Here is a 19,767-nt window from a genome sequence, read left to right as displayed (position 1 = left end):
CACACCATGATATGTGTTTGATGATCAATAAGGAAATGACTAAGCAAATGTTGGTATAGCCATGGATTGTATTATTGTATAATATTTAAAATCATAATAATAAGTTTTTAAAGATGAAACAAAGTATTTCTATACTTCTTGATCTTACCTCAATGGTTATCATTTCTTCTCTTGCAAAATTATGTATAACTAAGCTTTTTGCATTCATCATTTTTCCTTTTTGGGGGGTGATACTGGGATTTGAACTCAGGGCATCATGCTTATTAAGCAGGTGCTCTACGACTTGAGCCATCCCCCTGTCCTTTTTGCTTTAGGTATTTTTCCAGTAGAGTCTTGATTTTTTTTGCCTGAGGCTGGCCTCGAACTGTGATACTGGAGCTGGTATTATAGGCAAGCACCACCAAAACTGGCCATTCCTTTTTCAACATTACATTTCAAAAGTATTTTTAAGATATATTCTGAGCTGGACATCAGTGGCGGCTCGCACCTATAATCTTAGTTACTCAGGAGACAGAGATTAGGAGGATTGTGGCTCAAAGCCAGCCAGGGCAAATCGTTCATGAGACCCTATCTTGTAAAAACCCATTACAAAAAGAGGGCTGGTAGAGTGGCTTAAGGTGGAGACTCTGAGTTCAAATCCCAGTACCACAAAAAAAAAAGAGAGAGAGAGGGATTCTGTTTTCATAATCATTACTGTCATCATCTTAAAATGCAATGCTACACCTGTTGAGGTTATGGGCATTGTGTGATGAGGATTCTTCCATAAGCTTACAACCCGAGGTGTATGACCACATCACATAGTTAGAGCTTGATACGCATTTGTGGAGCTATGGAGGGAATATTCTGGGTTGGTGTACAGAGCAAAGATCTAGGTATCATGTTCATATTCATTTGCTATCTAAATAAATAATTGACTAATCATCTCTTCTGTAATTATATATTAATTTTCTATTTTGTTTTTCCCTTCATTCCAGGACCTGCCAATTCTCCAGGACACTTCCCCAACACATTCCACATGTTCATTTCAGGAAGTAATCACCCCCTCACCATTCATGATGCCCTGGGCATCACCAGCTCTGAAGAATGAGATTGAACATAATTTCAGAATGAAGCAGGCAATTAAAAAAACATCAGATCACAGGCATGGAAAACGTTCATCTTCCACTTCAGTTTAGAGACACCTCAGCATTTGTATGGATCCAACACAAAACTTTTTTCTCTTTTTTGATGCTTTCTCAGAAACTGATAGATCATTTGCCTCCAAAAATTTTACACAATTCTGTTTACAAGCCAAGGTATTAGACAAACTAGACAACCAGTATCTTTCATTTCTTAGAGTTAAGATAGACAAAATAGTCACCGCAACTGACCAATTCTTGGGTATATTATGAAATTAATCAAATTTGCCAGAGACCTTCCTGTTTGAAAAGTTTCAACACTTTCATGATTCATTTCAACTATAGTGGTATCAAGTTGACATTGTTCCCAGAACCTTTTACCTTTCTTCATGTTAACCTACATGATTACCAATATGTATAAAGAATCAAACCATGTTGTAAGAACATGTAGGAAAATAAATTTTATTCATTTTATTAACCAAGAGCCAATTATATTTTTAAATTTTATTTGAACCTATTTATATCATTGGAAAATATTCTTGAATGTTATGATCACCACTAACCACATAATTCAGATCTCAGGTTTATATGATGTGGACTAGAGCTCTCTGCTACTGTACAAGTGTCATAGTGTTAGGCTCCCTACTTTACCCCACAGCTAATCTGTTCTTGGAATTTCTCACACTCCCCTCTCTAGAAACCCATTAGTCACTAACATACAACCCTCTTTGTAGAGTTTTTCAGGTAAAGGGTATTTCCCAGGAAATCAGAGCATTAGACTGAGCTAATATTGTCTACCTGTGTAGAGTTTTTTGCATCCTTAGACAACTGACAAATCACCTGAATATTTATTGTTGAATTACATGGAAATTCAGTAAATTTGAAAAATGCCTCCCAAATTTTAATCCAATCAGTTAATCCACTAAAATACATTCAAATCCTGAAGCCCCTTCAAAATCTGAGGAGCTAACAGTGATAAATTTTATACATACTTAAAAACTTTATACATACTTTATAGCTTTAAAAAAGTTATTTGTATGAATTTCTTGGTGAACAGTTTTGCCAAGAGCTGCCTTTGTCCCATTGAGGACAGCTCCCTGCAAGGGAAAAAGATGGTCTTCACCCTTTCTGTGTTTTATTCAGAGCAGAATATTTGCTCATGGTGACTTACTCTCTTGGGACTATAAGAAGCAGGAGGACAGATTTCACCCTATTTTATATAAAAATAGAGGCAAGCATCATGATCTCTAAACAGAGATACTTAAAACAGTCAACAAACAGCATATGTTCACCTCCTTTGTTGTGGTGATGCAGCCAGGTTATAGAAAGAGCAGAGGCTTTGATGTACCTTCTTCTGGAAAAATCCTAACTGTTACCATCCCCTTTACCTCTGAGGAAATGCTAGTTTCTCATCTCCAGGCCCAGCTAGGAGACTTTTCCCTGGTCTCCCACAAGAGCACTCCCTTGTGTAAGTTGATTTTTAATTTCATACGGACAGTAGACATAGTTTCAAATGTGGGGAATACCTTATTAGTATCCTTACACTTCCTTTCTTTTTTTAAAAAAATACTGGTGATAAATGAGCATGTCACCTTTTAATTTTTTAAATGTCTAATTTCAACATTGTTAAAAGAATAACTTTCAGAAGCCTCATATCACTCAAGGAAGTAATCAAATATATCTTTATCACTCTTAAAATAAAGTAAAATTAAAATTCACAATAAAACACAACAAAGAAAAGCCTTAGTGATGAGCATATATATATAGGGCAATGAGATATATTTGTACACTATCTGTAAATACACTTTAGAGGACTATGTATGGATTTCTTTTGTGTGTTTCCTATCAAACTCTTACTATTTACATATATGGTTTTATACTGGAGTGCATTTGATAGCTTGTAGTTACATCTCTCTATCTGTTTGCCTGTTAATTCTGTCTCCACTCTTTCTTCTCCAGAGTTCATTTCCATTCCACATTTTCACTGGGTCTGACTTGTCATCTATTTTAAATTTTATTTGCTTCTCTTCCTTTTAACCTAGGAGACCTAGCATTCTTTAGAAGAACTCAAGCCTTATTCAGCACACAACAACTTTTTGTTTGGGATTCTTTTCTATTTTTTTGCCTATATATCTAATAGCTTGAGCTAGAAGAAATTGTCAGTTTTAGGTAAAACATAGTCAAGTGTTGATGATCTATCATTTGTTATGTATATTGGGAAATATTAGGGAAATTTGTGAGATAAGTGCGGGCAAAATCCTTTACCCATAATATCTTTTCCATGCTATCTTTGTTATTATCATTATTATTTAAAATAATTTAATGCCTTCTCTGAAGTCTCACTCAGTGTGTCTGAAGTAACAGTTCAGATATTCTTCTCAAGTGTATGTGTGCAATGGTTGCATAACTGCTGGCATATAATTTCATAATTATAAACTTATTTTTTATGTTGCCAGGTTTTGAGTATTTATCATCTTCAGTCTACTTGTGGTATTATATCTGTATCTGGTCTTTTGTCACCTACCGGTGTTATCCTCTCTACAATAACATCCCTGGGAAGGTATCAGTTCTCAAGAAAATAACTCAGCAGGAAATGTAAAGACCTAGAATTATTTATTATCTTCTGAACATATCAACTACTCTAACTTATTATTATTTCTGTCCAAATGACATGGATCCACTGTATAGGCCAAATCCTCCTTAAACTCCTTTTGAATTATCCCCATATTCTTAACCTACCTCAATGTCATTGCCATAAAATTAATTTCAAAACAAAATGCAGAGGAGAAGCAGAATAGCTGGCTTTCTTATTGGACTTAGGATCATTTCCCCCATTGTGATAAGTTTCAGGTTTCAACTTCATAATCAGTACTCATGTTTGGAGTTGAGTTAAGCAAAATTTCATTCAAAGGATAAACTAATTAAAAACTAAATGAAAGGGCTTACTAAATAGATTATGTGCTCATTTTTTATTTGGAACTTTAATGATTGCTTCTCTTATTGCAACATTGTCACAAAGCATGTGTGGCTTTGGTAGCACTTTTGTCATTGCCGCAATCACTCCTCACTTGGAACAAGCACAACGTTCATCGCATTTTAGATGATGCTCCAGCATACTGTGTCAGAACAGAAGGAGGGCGGTGATTGACAAAATGTTTATGTGACAGATACCCTCACCATATAAATACACATCTGATGAACTCGAAAATTAGCTTGTTGTTTGGAACAGTGGTGCATATTTTAAAAGACTTAACTTCACAGAAATGCCATTTTCCACTGCTCATTTCAGCTAAACAGAGAGTAGTAACATAAACTCAAATACCAAAACAAAATGATTTACTTTATTCAGCCATTTCAAACAACTTATGGCAGGAAATAGCAGAAAGCTTAAGGCTAGACCACTTAAATTCCAATAATAGGCAAGGAGTAGATTTTGTTTCAACCAAGGGAGAAAGCCAAACATTTACATCTAATACTAATATCCTGTGATGCTTTTTATTGAATCTTAGATATTAGTTTCTGCTTACCAACTTAGATATGCATACATATTTTAACTTAGTGTTCAGAAATAATGATGCACACATACTAATTAATTGAACTATATTTCATCTACTCCATAGTTTCCAGTCCTAATTTCTCTGTTCCTCCTGCTTTCCATGGAATTATTCCACTTTCTTACTACTATTTTTTGCAATGCTTGGTTGCCTTGCTCCTTTGTACTCATCATCATTTAACTCTTGGTGTAATAATTCTAGAAATAAGAGGCTTCAAATAATGAACACTTATTGTTCATAAATGTACAGGTTTGCTGAGTCATGTTTATTTGCTCTCAGCTGAGCTTATTTATGTGCGCATAGATCAGCTGGAGCCTGATGTTTCTAAGATAGCCTCACTCACATATCTGGTGCATGACTAGAGTAAAAAGGGTAACTGAGCCCCATGTCTCTTGGTATTCAGCCACCAGGCTGGGACTCTTTATCATAGCAGCTGGGCAGGAAAAGAGCAGTTTGCAAGATCTGTTGAGGACTACACCTAGAATTGACCCAAAAAAAATCCTGCCATATTCTTTTTAGTTAAATCCAGTTCAAGAAGAAGGGAAACAAACCCAGACAACAGGAGTTGCAATGTCCCACTAAGGAAGAATGACACCATGTGGTTTGAAGGTAAATGAATGCAATTGGAGGGCATTATGTTAAGTGAATTAAGGCGGGTACAAAAAGATAAAGGCCACATGTTTTTTCTCATTTGTGGAAGATAGATCCAAAAGATAAACATATACACAAAAACAAACATGATTATATACAAACTGGTATATAAAACATGTTTGTATTAGTGGAACTACTCTATGGAACTCAGGGGATGACAGAAAGGAAAAGAGAATGATAGAAAGTCAACAATATTTAAATACATAATATCTGTGAAGGTAGAGGGTATAACAATACGTATTGAAAGCTGTTGAATAATGGAGGTGGGAAGGGAGGGGTAAGGGAGAATAATGGAAGGAGTTGAACTGACCAATGTAAAGTATACTCACAGTGGGGATACATTGAGAAACCCCTTTGAACATTGACTTTGGAATTTATAATGAAAGACAGGACTGTAAAATAGGTACAGTCTGTGGGGGATACTTGTGGGGGGGTGAAAAGAGAAAATGAAGATGAAAGAATGTGGCCGATGGGCTCATATACATATACAAAATAGAACAATGAAACCTCTTGCAATTGTGTTAAGTGGGTAGGGAGGGGATTGAGAGGACGAGAAGGTGAGGGTGACCTAACCGATGTACAATGTAAGCCTATTAAGACTGGTCACAATGATTCTGCCTGTACAACAAATATATTCTAATAAAAATATTAAAAAATCAATAATAAAAAAAAATGTAGACAACTAGGGACACTTTTGCAATCATTCAACCAATTATCCCAAAAATATATTTTCAGCAATTTCTTTTTAATATTCATATTTCTAAAAACAAAAACCCCACATAGCTTAGAAGAGACATAGAAAGCCAGATTAAAAAGCAAAGTCATAGAACAAAGCCAGGATAGAGGTTGTCATATTATTCATTTACTATGTGTGTCTTTAATGTGAAAAATCCAAAGTAAAGCCATCTCCATACTACCAGCTTTGAAATGACTCCACATCATTTGGTTGATTGGGACATGACTTTGGGTCTTGGGAATATTTTAAATTCAATAGACATTTTAAATTCAATCAATCTTTATTTTATAAAATACTTTTACTTTTTAAAGGATTTATTGGTCAATGGAATTGAGCATAAGAAGTGTAATGTAGAAGAGATCATACAGTATCAGACAAACCCAAGTGGAAATTTTACTTCTGCAACTTACTGCCATGTGACTTTAACCTAATTGTTTGGCCACTCCAACTTCACTTCCAACTTCCCTTATAGACTCATTGTGAGAATTTCATATGGTATTGTTTGTAAAGTGAACACACACACCAAATATCAATCAAATTTTCTTTTAATATAGTAACACATTTTGATAAATGAGGAAATGAAGAAAATAGAGAAAACCCTGGGGAGATTCAGAACAGACCTCTCCCATCAAGTAGAGATTCTTATGTCTGTATGTTAGGCTTCTGAGAAAAATATTTCATTAAAAGTAGAATTTCAAAAATTAACATTTTTCATTGAAATTTTATACTCTCAACAAGTTGTGTTAAATAACATCCTTTCTACAAACATGGTTTTATGGATGAACTCCTGAAGCATTCTTTTGGATCCAAGTACCTTCTTTGATCTACCATAAAGAAAATATGTCTAAGCAAATATAGTCCTTCAATCAAACCTGTCTAATAAATAGGTAGTTTGTACTTTTGCTTTTATTAAAATCTGTATCTCTTAGCCATGGGATGCAAAATCCCTTGAAAAGCTGTGATCAAAATAAATATACTGTATCCATACCGTATATGCTAAAAATAAATAAGTAGATAAGTAAGCAAGGCTTTAGTGTTTCCAAAAGACTTTTTGTTATAAAGGAGACAGGAGCCAATCACAGGCCATTCAAAGGAAAGTTTGAGTCTTCAATACCTAAAAGAAGCAATCATTGCTTTATGTATTTGGAAGGCATCGTCTACCATTTCATAGACATCTCAAGCAGGCACATCCCTAGAGTTATAGTTAAAGTCATGTAGTTCATACATACTTTGATCTGTAAGCCTTTTTTCATTTATTTCAAAAGATTAATTTGCATATGCTTGCCTCCTTTGTCAAGTTCAGCAATATACTATTATGCTTTTATTCCTTCTGTGCAGAGAAAATGCGTCCGTGGAGAAATAGTGGTTTAGAACTCCAGTTTTCAGGATGGCATTCCCCAAGAGGAAAATTGCCTAGAAAGGATCAACAATCTTTAATTCTATCAGAAATTTAATCTTGTAATGAAGCTTAAAATTCTCTTTTTGTTAATAGAAAGAGAACCAGATGAAATTTGATGAACGAACTATTTTCTCTGGCTGCTAACATAGTCACACTGAGTCATCACAGACTCAACATAATAAAATTGATTTAATTATATTGAGGAGAAGAGGGTGAGAAAGAACTGAATTGGCACAGTCAGCCAAACACAAACAAGGCACACAACTCAAACTTGCTATTGGGAAAGTAAGGCACTTTAATTGTTAATCTGACATGATCATCTCTGACTGTGCTATTATCTGGTGTCCTGATAGGTAGCAATGCCAGTATTACTGAAAAGCAGTACTGTATCTTATACATTTTCCTTACGATTTTTCTAAAACAATCTCAGTTGTGCCAACAGAGAAATCAATTAATTGGTGTGCTCATTCCTTTAGGTCACTTATTAATTGTCCTAGAAATCAACTAGCTATGATCTGAATGTTTATGTCCCCTAAAAACTCCTATGTTGAAAGTCTAACCTACAAGAAAATGCCATTAAGAAGTGGTGGCTTTGGGAGGTGATTATGTAAGGAAGACATAGACTCCATGAGTGCAGTTAGTGCGATTATAAAGGAGACCCAAGGGAGATTGCTTGCTTTTTCTACCATGTGTGAACACCGTAACAGCTCACCCTTATGAATCAGCAGGGAGTTAGAGAGACTCTCTTTCAAAGAGAGTCTCAACCACAGTGTGTGGCACATGTCTGTTATCCCAGTTTAGGGGGTAGGTGTAGATAGGAATATCACAGTCCAAGGCTGACATGGGCAAAAAACCTAAGATCTTATATGAAAAATAACTACAGATAAAAATGCTGGGGGTATGGCTCAAGTGCTTGGCTAGCAAGTACATGGCCCTGAGTTCAACCCCTAGTACTGCCAAAAGATTAGATGAAGATATAAATAAATGAGAAAATATCCCACATTCATAGAATGAAAAAATATTACTAAAATGTTCATACTGTTCAAAATTATCTGCTTCAATGTAACCCCTATTGAAATTCCCATAACATCTTTCACAGAAAGAGAAATATTGCTAAAATTCAAATGGAACTAAATAGAGCCTTAGAAAGCAAAGCAATCTTATGGAGAAAGAGCGAGTTTAGAAGCATCATGCTATTGACTTCAAAATACATTACACAGATATCATAATCAGAACAGTATGGTACTGGCATTTTAAAAAGTCACAACAAGGAACAGAATAGAGAACCTAGAAATATATCTGCACATTTATGAATTGATTTTTGTAAAGGTACCAGGAACACCTAATGGAAAAAGGACAGTTTCTTTAATTAGTTGTGTTGGGAAAGCTGTATATTCACATTCAGAAGAGTGAAATTAAACTCTAATCTCATACCATACATAAAAATCAATTCAAAATGGATTAAAGATTTACCAGGAACACCCAATGGAAAAAGGACAGTTTCTTCAATTAGTTGTGTTGGGAAAGCTGTATATTCACATTCAGAAGAGTGAAATTAAACTCTAATTTCATACCATATATAAAAATCAATTCAAAATGGATTAAAGATTTAAAGGTTTAACTTAAAACTGTAAATTCTATAAAAGAAAGCATAATGAAAAAATCTATGGCATTGCTTCAGCAGTGATTTTTTTTTTTGGATAAGACCCAAAGAGATAACAAAAGCAAAAAAAAAAAAAAAAAAAAGACAAATAGGATTATACCAAAGTAGAAGTCTTTTGCACAATCAAGGAATGCTCAGGGAAATGAAATAACAATCTACAGAATGGAAGAATAAGGGGCTAATAATCTAAATATATCAGGAACTCAAACAACTCCATAGCAAGAAAATAAATAACCTAATTTAAAAATGGGCAGTGTTCCTAAATAGATATTCTTCAAAGGAAGACATGCAAATGTCCAACAGGTATATGGAAAAATGCTTAGCATCACGAATCATCAGAGGAATGCATATTAAAACTACAATGAAATATTATGACATACCTATTAGAAAGACTGTTATCAAAAAGAAGGAGTTGGAGAGTGTGGGGGGGGTAAAGAGGACAAGTGCACTCTGCTGGTGGGAATGTAAAATGAAACAGCTGTTAGGGAACACAGTATAGAGGTCTCTCAAAAACTTAAAACTAGAAGAAAAATATGGTCCAGTAATCCACTATGGCAAATGCATCCAAAAGAAAGGAAATAAGTATACCAGAAGTATACCAGAAGTTATTTGCACTCCTATGTTCACTGAAGCATTATTCATAAGTCAAAATATAGACTCAACCTAAGTGTCCATCAACAGATGAATGGATAAAGAAATTGTACATGTACACAATGGAATAGTATTCAGCTTAAAAAAAAAAAGAAGAAGGAAATCCTGTCACATGTGCCAACATATATGAACTTAGAGGACATTAAGTGAAATAAGCCAAAGACACAAAGACAAGTATTGTCTACTGTTATTTATGCATAATCTACCAGAGTTGAACTCACACAAGTAGAAAGTAGTAGAATGGAGTATTGGTCAAAAAATACAAAATTTCAGTTAGACAAAAGGAATAAGTTCAAAAGATCTATTTACAACATGGTGACTATAGCTAACAACAATGGATTATATTCTTGAACATCATGTTGAGTAGATTTTAAGGCTCTCACAACAAAAAATTATAAGTTTGTGAGACAATGAATTAATCAGTTTGATTTAGCCATTCCACAATGTACACATATTTCAAAATGTCATATTGTATGTGATAAAGATTTTTGATTTGGCCATTTTATAAAAAAAACAATAAAATATGTAGAGAAAGGGAAAAAAGAAAGAAAGGCAGCCTGTCAAAGACCAGATTGGAGTCAAGAAACGTGAAACTCATTGTCAGTTCAGCTACCATGGTAGGTAGATCAGATAAGAAAACTTTATTCATGACCTTTCTGTAGCTACAGTTCTCTCATGTATAAAATTAGAAGATTGGTACAATCAGTGGCAAACCTTTTCCCAGGTCTACAGTTCTATGGTCTAAGCTCATTCACCAGGAATTTACAAGTTACTTAAAACCACAGCCTGGATAATCCAAAGCTAAGCCTATATTCTTAAGTTATATATTTTAAAATAATATGTAAATACAAATAAAAGTACAGGCAAAAACACATGGCCATATCCATTAAAGAACCCTATATATATAAATATATATATACATATATGTTATAATGTATTATACCGTCACAAAAGTATACTTCAAGGGTATTCCACTTATAGTTCATACTTTCTCTCACTCTTACTACATCTGAATGAAAGAAGGCATATAAAAATTGATTAGTATTTTTCAATCCTTTCCTAGTTTATATATCTTAATTTTTTTGACTTGCCCATGTCTCGTGTGAATATAAACATTACTACCTTACCCTTGGACTTCCGTGGAATTAATGAAGTGTTTCAATACCCAATCATAATTTGTGTTTATAGTTTAGCACCCTGTCGGGCTTATAATTATTTTTAGTACAGATCTACTAGTTCAGTAAATGCTTCCATTATTCTTAACACTGAAGAAGCTGTTGTTATGCAGAGCTTGTCTTGTCCCTCCACCTTCCTTCTTGACCACTGCTTGTAGTAAACATCCTTTTCCTCCATTTTAATAGAGCTGCCTGCAGAAGGTCATTTATTAGGTAATCACTTGTCTGTGAAAAATCCTAATTACTTACTCTATGTTTGTCAAAGAGAGGAAAACAGAATTGCATTTGAATGCTGAATGAGAACCAAACAAGAATGCAGATAAGGAGAACTGAAAGTTTTTTTAAATTGACAGATTAAAAAAGTGTTAAATGCTTCTACACTTTGAGGGTTAAAAAGAACAGATATGCTATAGGCTATAATAAAGATTAAAAAACAGAGCTATGATATTATCAACTTGGAGTTAAAGTAAAAGAAAAAATAATTATGAATGTTGCAGGAATATGTTTTTCTTGCGGAATCTTAGTGCCCCCTGCTGATTCTCAAAAAAAATTGTTTTTTCTGCTTTTTTCATTCTCAATGGTTCCTGCTTCACTTCTTAGAAGGGTATTTCTCTATTACAGTCTTTCCTTCTCAGCAGAGAATCTTTTCCCTGTGATGCTTTGCTTTGACAGTACTATCACATTTTAGTATCTGCAGCTTTTCATAGAAAAAAATGTATTCAAAAAATGCATATTCACAAGCTTTAAAAAATAAGGGCAAAGAATTTGAAATTACTGTTGGGTTTCATGACCAAACTGGTTAAACTTGCTAGTTAAAACAAAGAAAAAATTAACCACACTTAGAAAGAAGCCCTTGACATCCTCTTTTCTGCCTCTACCTCCTGACCCACTGGAGTGCCTCCTGTGTGACCCCTCATCCATACAGACCTAATCATAGAAATTCTAAATCATTGGGAAATTCAAGCCCAAAGAATTATTTCAAAGGTAGAATAAGCCTTCCTCATGGAACAAAAATAGTGAATATCAGTTACTTCACATAGTTAAATGGTTTCATTGACATTCTTGAGTGTCAAAAAGTTAATTTCCCAAACCATTAAACCCCACAACATTCCTGAGCCACACTAACCCCAAGAAATCCACTACAACAAAGAAGTCAGACTTTAACAATTTAGGATGGTTTTCAGAGTAAAAGATATCCTAAAGTCAGTAAGTCCATTTCATGAGAGGCAAAAATTTAGACATTCAAATTTCTGTGTAGCTGACTTGAATCCAATAAGATTTTCATGACTACAAGACAAGAAGACACCATAGAAGTTTTCCACTGAGGTTATTTTGTTGAATACTCACCATCATGATATAAATTAGAGTTAAATTATCATAACATCACAGATATCAAATTCAAGACTCTGGGATAGTAAGAACTTTGTCCATCTTATCTCAAACTTTGTTTGAATTTCATCCATCATGATTTTTTTTCCTCTAAACCTCAACAGATCCACAAATAACTCAAACTTTAACCAAAGCTATATCACTGAGTAAAGTAACTCCTATATTTCAAATAAGTATGTAGTATTAGACATAGCATGATTTTTAATAATAAAAAATTTTAAATTTGAGTTAAGTTTTAGGGACTTTCAAGTACAAAAACCCAATTTAATTTTCAGCTCATACCAGCTTCAAAATCAGTAGAAAGCGGTAAATTTCCAGCATCTCCATGAAGTATCTTTTCCATATCCCTACAAGACAACAAGGCAGTGCTTATATTCACCTTATCATACAACCCTCCTCAGATAGTCTATTCCAGAACCAAGATCCAACCCAGCTCTAAGACATCTTGAGCCCTGAATGGATTAACCAGACAGAAGGGGAAGGGAGGTATGAAGGACTCTCCAGTGAAATTTGAATTCCAGATAAGCGGCGAACGATATTTACTGAAACTGCTCTGTACATATTAACACCAAAAAAAAAAAGTATTTGCTATTTGTTAGAAATACACATTCAGCATTTACTATTTATTAGAAATATACACTTAGTTGTCTTGTACTTTATCTGACAATCCTAGCCCAAAATCTTCCAGAGAATCTGAAGAATGTCTGTTGTCACATCAGTAGGAGGCTCTAAACTGAGAAAAAAGGCTAAGCCCAGAACCTAGCTTCACACATTCTTTGAAATACAAAAATGCAACAAAACTCCTCTAGATCACATCTGCAAGTATTTTTACTCCCGCAACACATCCTGATTAGACTAAAACATTGCTGGTACAATCTTGAACCAGATAAGCAAGATAGCATGTTTGTTTTCTTCATGATCTCATTCCTTCTCTCTATAAGCCCCACTGAATCTCAGGTTTGGCATTTAATGACTGCATATGAAGATACAAGAACTGTAAGATAAGTAAGAGAAGGATAATTGTTATAAATAAATCCAGAAATCAGTAAGTTCTGTATGATGCCATCTTTAATACATCAAAAAGGACTTTATGGTATATTTTCCCTATTTTTAAATTATACTTCCAATAATAAACAGTTATCTTCACAAAAGTGGCCTTTCTATTTCAGACTGATTGGAACAGACATATTCATCCTCCATAATATTTCTAAATTCTCCTTGTGGTGGTTTTGTTAGCTAATTTCAGTTTTAACTTCTTGGTAAATCAGGATTTCCTGGACTCACTAAATATGGAGATATTCATTTTGTTGATGTTTTCCTATAAGATAATTCATTTTTAAAGAAAAATAAAATTTACCAAACATCAGACTGTGACTGTTGCATATTACCTGCAAATGTTTCATGAGGTTTCTTTTTTAGAAAAAAAAAAAACTGTGCAAACTCACAACTTGGTTCAGTGAGAGTGAAAGCTTTGACTAAAAGATGAAAGTGACAAGGACAGTCTCACACAGAGTGTTAAAAAGGGTTCTGACTTGGGGGAATACTGGCGGTTTGGTGACATCCATCTTGGTATATATTTCTAGAGAAGTGAAAATCACATTGTTCCATTTGCCAAAATGTCATAAATTTAAAGCTAGCCTCAGAAAATACCATCAATGCTAGCTGTGAAATTTCTTTTGACTTAAGTGGAAGAATAATATTACATGCTCTCTTTTGTGCAAGGACTGTTATTATTAAGGCAATTTAAATCAATGTCAGTTTTTCTGGGCCAGACATATACTCAGAATGCCTGATTACAGACTCCAAACTAGTTGAATCCAGGAAGACACTTAAAAAGACTTTAAAAGGGAGAATTTACAAAGTGTTATTACTTACTTTTTAATACCTAATATTAGCACCCCATTCCAAGAAGATCTTAGTCCAAGATCCTTCCATACATAAGATAAGCAGAACAAGTGGCTGATAGAAATATTGGGGTTGCACTTACTATGAAAACCAACAATAAAGTAGGAACACTTAACAATGGAAAATAGATACAAGACATTCAGCCAAGAACCTTAAATTTGGTAGTGATGTCATCATAGAAGATAATAAGCAGGGACAGGAAATGCTATTTGGAAGGGATTATATGCTAGGACTTAAGCAACTCAGCCTTATTTGGACAAGATAACCTTGAAGGCTATTTCTAATCCTTGCATTTCAAATACTCTGATTATTAGAAAACTTATCAAATTTTCAGGATTTATGAGTTAATGACAGGAAAAGTATTTATACCTGTGAAGAAATGCTTCTTATAGCTGATATCTTTTTAACTTATGCATATACATTTTATGTGTTGTTTATGCCAATATTTTGTTTCAGAAACTATTTGAGATTCAAATATTTTTTATTAATGTGAATGACTTTACAAAAATTTAAGTCAATTAGGGATATGCTATTATAATTATTTAATGCATGATACTATTTTCCAAGTTTTATTATCCTAGTTCACTGGGTACAAATTTCATCACCTCATCATTATACATTCTATTTCAATGGGTACAAATTTCAACGTGCTTAATTACTGCCAAGTAAATTTAATGAATAAAGCCACATTGAGTCACATCAATAATTAACCAGTTCAGTAAAAGTTGTTTTAAAAGCAGAAAAAGAAAGTAACATATCACATAAAGGTTAAGAACGAATCAACTGTAAGGAACAATGTAGATCAGAAGCAAGTAGAATGAAATTTTCAAGGTGCTGATAGAAAAAAGCCCATTAATAAGACTTCTCTAGCCAGTGAAAACACATTTCAAACATAAGGGCACATCTTTAAAAAAAATAGAGGAAAATCCTGCCAATTTTGACAAGTAGGACCCTAGAACACATTTTGTTTAGAGAAATAAGCCAGATTCCAAAATAAAAATACTGTATCATCTTACTTATTTATGGAATCTAAAACAGTCAAACATGGAGATTATATTGTTTGAGAACTCTAATTTTCTGATATGGGAGTCATGACTATAAATTTCCCTCTTAAGATTGCCTTTGCAGTGTCCCTCAGATTCTGGTAAGTAGTATTCTCATTTTCTTTACAATCTAGGAATTTCTTAATTTCTCCAGTGACCCATTGGTCACTCAGAAGTGTGTTGTTCAAACTCCATGAATTTGATGGTTTTTGTGGTTTTCTTTGTCATTGACTTCTAATGTTATTCCATTGTGGTCTGTTACAATACAGAGGATTATTTCAATTTATTGTATTTGTTGAGATTTGCTTTATGACCTAGCATGTGAACTATTTTGGAGAGGGTTCAGTGGGCTGCTAAGAAAAATGTGTAATCTGCTGCTGTAGGATGGAATAGTCAGCCAATGTCTGTTGAGTCAATTTCATCGGTGATATTATTTAGTTCTAGGACATATTTGTTAATTATCTGCCTAAATGTTCTGTCTGTTAATGAGAGTAGGGTGTTGATATCTCCCACTCTTATTGTAACTGGACCTATCTGTTTCTTTATGAGCCAAAGTGTTTGTTTTATGAACATCGGTGCACATATATTTAAAGATGCCCCACTACTAAGGAATGGATTAAGAAAATGTTGCCTTTATACACAGTGGAATTTTATTCAGCCACAAAGAATGAAATTTTGTCATTCACAAGTAAATGGATGGAACTGGAGAACAACATCTTAAGCGAAATTAGCCAGGCTCAGAAGGCCAAGAATCATATGCTCTCCCACATGTACAGATTATAGACATAAAACAAATGCAGTACTATTATTACATGGGTCACACACTAAAGGGAGAACGCACATGGGAAAAAATAAGGAAAGGGAAGGAAACCTAAGACTGGAATGTGGTTGATGTACTCACTGTAGAGGAGCCAATAAAGTAATCTTAAACCGGCAGAGGCCACTATGGGAAGGTGACCAGGAAGTAGTGATGAGGTCTGGTAGAGATGAACCAATGTGGGGTGTAATACACATGTGCATGGAAGCAATGCTAGGAATCTCTCTGTACAGCTATCTTTATCTCAAACTAGCAAAAATACTAGTCTTTCTTATTGTCTCTTATGTTTTCTCTTCAACAAAATTGAAGAACAAGAGGGCAGAACAGGTTTTGCCTGTAAGTGAGGGGGGGGCTAGGTGAGTGGGGAGAGGTGCTCCAAACAATGTACACTCATATGAATAAATGTAAAGCATTTAAAAAAATTGTTATATCTTCTTCCTAGATTGTTCTTTTTATCTTTTCTGACTGATTTTTTCTTAAAATCTGCTTTGTATCATATAAAAATAGCTACTTCTGCTTGCTTTCAATTTCTGCATTCCTGTGTATCTTTTTTGAACCTTTTACTTTTTTTTTTCTTTTCAACACTGGGGTTTGAACCCAGGTCCTCACACTTGCTAGGCAAGTATTCTTACTGCTTGAGCCACTCTGTCAGTACAAATCTTTTACTTTCAGTTTGTGTATATCTTTGGTTGTGAGCTATGTTTCTTGTTAACAGATTGTTGGGTCCTGCTTTTTGATCCAGTCAGACCATCTGTGTCTTTTGATTAGAGAGTTAAAGTCACTTACATTTAGGATTATGATTAAGAAGTATTTATTGATTTCTGAATTTTTGTTGCTTTTTTTCCAGGTTGAGTCTCGTGTTGATTTTTCTTTACTTTTGACATGGTTCATCCTCAGGTTTTGCTGGTTTCCTTAGTTGATCATGCTTGATACTTTCCCCTTTTGTTTTATTCTTTCCTAGTTTTTCATATTTATGATTGTTTTTCTTCCTCTCTCCGTGAGAAATATTCTCTGAGTATCTTCTATAATGCAGGCTTAATGAACATAAATCATTTTAATTTATCCTTATCCTAGAAGATCTTTATTTCTTCATCAACATTGAAGGACAGCTTTGCTGCATATATCAATTCTTGGTTGGATATCTTCCTGCTGGATATATTTTTCTCTCTCAGAGCTTGAATTGTATTGTTCCATGCTTTCCTGACTTGTAGGTTTGTGGTTACAAATCTGAGGTGATTATTATGTGTTGACCTTTGTATATAAGCTGGTGTTTTTCTCTTGTAGTTTTCAGTATCCTTTCTTTGTTCTCTAGTTTTTGGCACTTTAATTTTGATATGATGTGGAGTTGCTCTTTTCTGGTCATGTCTATTTGGACTTAGAAATGCTTCCTGTACATGGGTGTCTATATCATTATGTAAACTTGGGAAATTTTCTACTGTGATTTCATTGAAAAGTTTCCTATACCTTTAGTTTGTATTTCAGCTCCCTCTTCCAGCCCATGAATTCCTAAGTTTAGTCTTTAGATCACGTCCCAGAGTTCTTGTACATTGTAATCATGGGTGTTCTTTTTTTTACTTTGTCATGGTCTACATGCAATATATCCTTATCTTGTCCTCCTTCTCCAAAATTCTTCAGTTTGATCTTATGTGTTGATAACAATATTCACTGTGGCTTTTATTTGCTTTATTGGGGTTTTCATTTCTAACATTTGTACTTGGGTTTTTTCATAATTTCCATTTCCTTGCTGAATTTCTCTTACATGTTGCTAGCTTTCTTATCTAGGCCTTGAATTCATTTCCTAACTTCATTTATCTGTTTATTTGAATCCTCTTTGAGGTCACTGATCACTTTTAATAACTGGCTTCTGAATTCTGTCTCGGACATTTTGGCCAAATCCTTTTCTTTGGTTCTGTGACAAGATCAACAATTCAGTAGTACACCAAATATTCGAATAAGTAAGAAACAACTGGGATCCTTATCTGTCTCTTCTCTAAGATTCTGTGGGAGCAAAACTCTGGTTTCTTGGGGGAATGATCTGAGAACTTAACACTGGTTCAAAGTGATAAGGATTGAAATTGAAGAATATAGCATATGAGCATGGGGAAGGCAGGAAAGTAGGAAAATAAATTGAGGAGATAGGTATAGGAGATAGTAGTAGGATAGAGCACTACATAGTTATGATAGAAAAATGGAGAGTGGTTTGGAAAATAAGGAGAAGAAAAATAGGAAACAAAAAAGATATTCTGACAATTTGAAACCAAAATTACAAGAAAAGAGAAACATCCAAATGAAAACAAGGAAGGGCAGGAGGAGGAGTGATAGTTCTCACTGAAGAGAAGTGCTGCTATTCCCAAGTTGGTCCCTCATGCCACATTATTATGAGAACAGCTTCAGGAGGGCAAGGTTGCATCTGTGGTAGGTTTTGGCCTGCCAGGCCCATTTTTCCAGTAAAGAGATTTTTTTAATTTAATTTAATTCTTATTTCTTCCACAGAAAACACTAGAAAAACTTTGAGCCAAAAATACATGCTGACTGACTTTTTACAGTATTTTTAGGCAAAATTATTAAATGTCAATAAATTATTTAATAATTTTACCAGCAATTTGCTACATGTTTTGATTGGTTCACTGCACATCAAGGGCATCTCCAGTAAAGAGATTTTTGCAGGGAGAGGAAATTCCTATCTTGAGGTGGGGCAGATGGCAGGCAGCAGCTGGAACCCTGCATTGACATACTCCAGTGCAATTCTCCTAACAAAGCACTTTGGTAACAGGGTTGTTTATAGACTGCATGGCCTCTGCAGATAAGTGGTGTGAATTCCTGTGAAGGGATTTGAGGAGACAGTGAGTAGGGTTGTAGCCATAACCTGTGAGTGGCAGCTGAGAACCCATGAGTGGCACCCTCTACCTAAGACTCCTGTTGCCTTCTCTCAATTTCACCATCTGGGTCCTTCAGTCATATGGAGAGCATGACTCTCACCTTGCACTCATATAAATCAGCATCCGCGACCATTAGTCAACTGTATCCACGCTGAGCATCAATTGTATCTGTTTCACAAGCCCCCATGCAGGCTTAACACTGGGCATCATTAGTCCACCCACCTTGCCAGAGGTTTTTCCAAAGTCAGATGAATTTGCTGATCTGGCCCGTGCTAAGTAATCCTACAACTGAAAACTTCTCGCCCACCTGATTGGTTTAGGATCTCTTCTGTAGACACCAGTTGGTTTGCCAATCTGCTCCTAGCCTTCTGTGTAGTTGTGGCCCCAGAGATGACTCTTGAGAGAAACAATTCAGGTCTAGGCAAGAAGAAAAGATACATATGATCATCCAAAACTGAACCAAGAGGAAATTAATCAACTGAATAGACCTATAACACAAAATGAAATTGAAGCAGCAATCAAGAGTCTCCCCAAAAAGAAAAGTCCAGGACCTGATGGATTCTCTGCTGAATTCTATCAGACCTTTAAAGAAGAACTGATACCAACCCTCCTTAAACTGTTCCACGAAATAGAAAGGGAAGGAAAACTGCCAAACACATTTTACGAAGCCAGTATAACACTTATCCCAAAACCAGGCAAAGACACCTCCAAAAAGGAGAACTATAGGCCAATCTCCTTAATGAACATTGATGCAAAAATCCTCAACAAAATAATGGCAAACCGAATT

General features: G+C 34.7%; 1 long non-coding RNA gene across 1 annotated transcript in view; it reads right to left on the bottom strand.

Annotated features, from left to right (window-relative positions):
• Positions 1-19,386, bottom strand: part of LOC141423036 (uncharacterized) — a 116,816-nt gene extending 97,430 nt beyond the window's left edge. Inside the window, exon 1 of the long non-coding RNA XR_012447698.1 lies at positions 19,288-19,386. This is a non-coding gene — a long non-coding RNA (uncharacterized lncRNA). The remainder of the gene's footprint in view (positions 1-19,287) is intronic.
• Positions 19,387-19,767: the final 381 nt, after the last annotated feature.

Source organism: Castor canadensis, chromosome 5 (assembly GCF_047511655.1).
Source record: "Castor canadensis chromosome 5, mCasCan1.hap1v2, whole genome shotgun sequence".
Taxonomy (NCBI): domain Eukaryota; kingdom Metazoa; phylum Chordata; class Mammalia; order Rodentia; family Castoridae; genus Castor; species Castor canadensis.
The sequence above is the reverse complement of the archived record's forward strand: the minus strand, read 5'-3'. Positions and strand labels throughout refer to the sequence as shown.